The sequence below is a fragment of the Elaeis guineensis genome, chromosome 10 (assembly GCF_000442705.2).
Source record: "Elaeis guineensis isolate ETL-2024a chromosome 10, EG11, whole genome shotgun sequence".
Taxonomy (NCBI): Eukaryota; Viridiplantae; Streptophyta; class Magnoliopsida; order Arecales; family Arecaceae; genus Elaeis; species Elaeis guineensis.
Window position 1 is genome coordinate 37,734,212 of NC_026002.2, and position 4,019 is coordinate 37,738,230.

Genomic DNA, 4,019 nt, shown 5'->3' on the forward strand with positions numbered 1-4,019 from the left:
GGATGGAGAAGGTGACTGTCCTATACTTAATAATCGATCTAACTTTTGAGATAATTCATCTACCTTATGATGGATATCTATGGCATTTCCTACTTCATATATTCCACCTCTCTTTGGGTTTAACATGGGTTTATCTCTAATAGAGGCAAACATATGATGTAATAAATTTTTACTTAAAATTTCAAACAGTTGCCATGCCTCATCCTCACTTTTCAGCATGAATGTCCCACCGCATGATGCATCGATCATTTGTCGATGTCTTTCAGATAGCCCATCATAAAAATATTGGATTAACTGCCACTTGGGTACAGCATGGTGGGGATATTTTCTAATAAGGTCCTTTAATCTCTCTCATATTTCATGAAATATTTCTCCATCTAATTGGAAAAAACTAGTTATGGCTTTCCTTATTTGATTAGTTTTTCCTATGAAAAAATATTTCTTGAGAAACTCTCCTTGCAGCTGGTCCCAGGTTGATATAGTCATGGAATCCAAAGTATGTAGCCAGTATTTGGCTTTGTCCTTAAGTGAGAAAGGGAATAATTTTAACCTAAGAGCATCATCGAAGAAGTTGTGAATTTTGACAGTTGAGCATATCACAAGAAATTCTTCAAGATATTTATAAGGGCCCTCATTACTAAGTCTATAAAATGAAGGTAACATTTGGATTATACTGGACTTAATTTCATATTGAGTGGCCTCCACAGGGGGCACTAGAATACAAGGAGAGTAGGTATATGTGGAAGGAGTAAAGTACTCCTTCAATTGCCTGGGTGGATCATTCTCCTGATTTTGGTCCATATTTTTACGTTTGTTGGCTCTAAAGGTTCTTTCTATTTCTGGATCAAAAGGTTGGATTTCTGGTCGTAACGATCTACGACCAAACATACACCTTACAATTATACTTTAGAGCAAACACAGAAAATTTTAGTTTTTATAATATATATATATATTTATATTTATAATAAAGTGAGAAAAGAATGAAGAAAATCTAAAGAGAAGAATCTAAGAATTTTAAATCTATAAAAAGAAAGAAATTAGTTAATGTTTAGATGTTAATTGCAATCAACTTAAACAAGCATAGACTCTCTATCCTAAGGTTAACTTAGATCTAGACAGCTCCTAACTTTCAAGATCGCCTTTAAGCACTCCAAGCTCAAGACTGACTAACTGACTCGGTCAGGTAAGCGTAAGATGTGGGAGGTTCCCTGCTCGTTGCTTTTCTTAGACACCAACTGAGATAGTCAGGTCAGTCAATGGAACCAATTGAAAATTACTTTCTTTAACCACTTGCCTTAGACACCGAGCAATTAACCAATCCGCACTCGGTTCAACTCTAGAGCTTTCTTATCCTATTGAGCTCAAAATTCCTAGGGCTGACGTCTAGTTGATTTTAAAATTAAGGCTTGGTTTAATGCAGAATGAAGGTTATGATTTTTGGGTCAAGGAAGGGTGATCAAATCCCCACCTTATCTGATTAATGGGTTATTGTCCTTAAGATTAATTATGGAGATGAGATGCAAAGAAATAAGATGTCCAATCAAGTTAGAAATTTTTATATTTGAGGTTACACTATTTTAGTTAAGTGTTATGAAATATCAGTGGCTTTTTTTTTTAATTCAATCATGCCAAGATCCCCGGCAACGACGTCAAAATTTGATGCGTAGTCGTTGATAGCACCAAAAATAACTCTACTCACTACGTAGGTAGGATGAGTCGAGATCGTATCCTCAGAGACCTTAGGCTAAGTTGAGATTACAAAATAAAAGAAAGAAGCGTTATTTTTTATTTAGAAAATAAATTATTTTAAAATTGATGTAATTAGAAAATAAAGAGCTCGCGAGTTTTGAATTAATTTTGCACTAGTAGAGTTGTATCTCTTTTTTAATTAAATAGATGTGATTAATCTTAAGAAAAATACCTATCTTTCCTCGACACACCTCGTACCCGTAGATCACAGCGTGTCTTCGAAAAGTACTAGGTAAACAACTCTTCTTTCCTCGACATGCTCCGTACCCGTAGATCACGGTGCGTCTCTGAAAAGTAAAAGTTGTTCCTAATATTAATCTAACAGGAAAGCATAAATAAAAGCATATGAAAGAGAGCAAATAAAGGACTCATGATGATTTAAATAAAAAGCATAATCTTTATTGCATATAAAGAAATACAAGAAGTTTAGAATAATAAACCATCTCTGTGTCGTTACAAAATTTTTTTTTCGCTCCCGAGACTGCTAGCCTAGCTGCTCATGGAGTAGTCCCTTTCTTTTCCTCTATGCAAGGCTCTAGAAGAATTTCTGGGTTCCCCCTCCAAAGGGAGTACAAAAGCTTTTTTATAGGTGTTAGGAGGGAAGAGTTTTACATGGTTTTTCGATGTGGGACTAAAGAAAATACTAAAGACTAAAAGATGGATGGATGAGATGGAAAGATCACAAGCAGATAAAGAAAATATAAATTTTTCCTCTTGAAGTATTTTCAAGAATTAATTTTTTCTTTAATTTTCAGATCCCTCGCCACTATGTCCGCCATGCCAAATTTCCCGCGAACCCTGTCCCATGCTTGCCGCGCCCGCTGCCACGATGCTGCACCCGCTCGCCCGCCCACGCGTCCGCACGACTGCGTGAACCCATGCCACGTGACATTAGCTGTTTACGCTCCAAATTATAAAAAGAAACTTTTGTTTCTTTAAAATGATGCCTATATCCTTTTTGGGTTCCTTGCATAGTATCTTCATTTTCTATAATACCGTATGCATCTTTCTTTTATTTAAATTTTATTTTAAGTCTAATTTTCTTCAAACTTGAGTCTTTTTGATCTGCAAATCGGACTCTTTGTATCGGTGATCACTTTTCCTGTAAAATATAAAAAATGCATCAAATTTTTAATAAATAAAATAAATTAAATATAATTTTTTGCTTTAAATGACTTAAATTAAGTATTTATCAGCATCCCTTCAATAGGCGTGTGGTGCCTCCACTAAAAATTCTAGTTAGATCCAACCATTAACATGACTACACTAAGTGCATCCAATAAATGGATGTTCAGATCCGAGTGTGGCTTGACCAATCTGAGCATTGATATGAAAGTACAATAGGATGGTCATATGATGGATGATAATTCTAATACATAATAGACACTAGGCATGTAGCACCTCCAATGCCTATTTAAAATATTGGACTCATTATCATATACCTTAATAGGAGACTATGAATAAGTTATCTCATAACTGTATCATTTTATGGATCTAATAATTTAGAAGATTAGACACAAGCTGGTTTAAAGATATCTAAATCAGTCATACTAATTAACCTTGATGGCATGGGTCAGCTCGAATCAACTAGTGACCTAATCAAAATACAATCCACCATGTTGGCTTGGTAAGTGAGATCAGTGGGAGGGATGTGCCATTAACTCATCGTAGATGCTCTGGTGAGTAGCTCCCAATTAAAAATTATTTGATTGAATCTATCAAATTTATCTTAGATACCAACTGATTAATTAGTTATGATTTGATCCATCAGAAAATTTGGGCTCAACCATGGAGCTATGATCATGGTCCATTTATTAAGGTCAAAAATATGGACTTGATCAAACTTCAACTATTGAGTTGATCTGGAGAAATTCTGACCTAATCTAATTCAACTCTTGATTAGATTTAATCAATTTCTCTACTTGATCCATATTTATTTCTAAACTTAGGTCTAACCCATTAGAAGGATCTAATTCATGCTAACCTTTTGCCCATCGATTTATGTAGTATCTTAATGATTTTTAATTCTTAAATCTAGATTATTCAAACTTAATTCAAAATTAAGTGTGTGAAACATATATTTCAGTCTGTAAAATTATTTTATCAGAGTTTCAACCAAAGCATACCATATATTTTAATTCATAAAAATAATTTTTTATAATATATTTAACAATTAAATATACATAGATATGATCTAAACTTTATACATTTATCTCATGCATCATACAAACTTTAAAATCAATACCAATTACATCTAATGTAACATACTA

General features: G+C 33.8%; 1 non-coding gene across 1 annotated transcript; it reads left to right on the plus strand.

The window, feature by feature from the left end:
- The first annotated feature begins 308 nt into the window (after positions 1-308).
- Positions 309-414, plus strand: LOC140852260 (small nucleolar RNA R71). The gene has a single exon (XR_012135162.1). It is a non-coding gene; the product is annotated as a small nucleolar RNA R71 (small nucleolar RNA).
- The last annotated feature ends 3,605 nt before the right edge of the window (positions 415-4,019 follow it).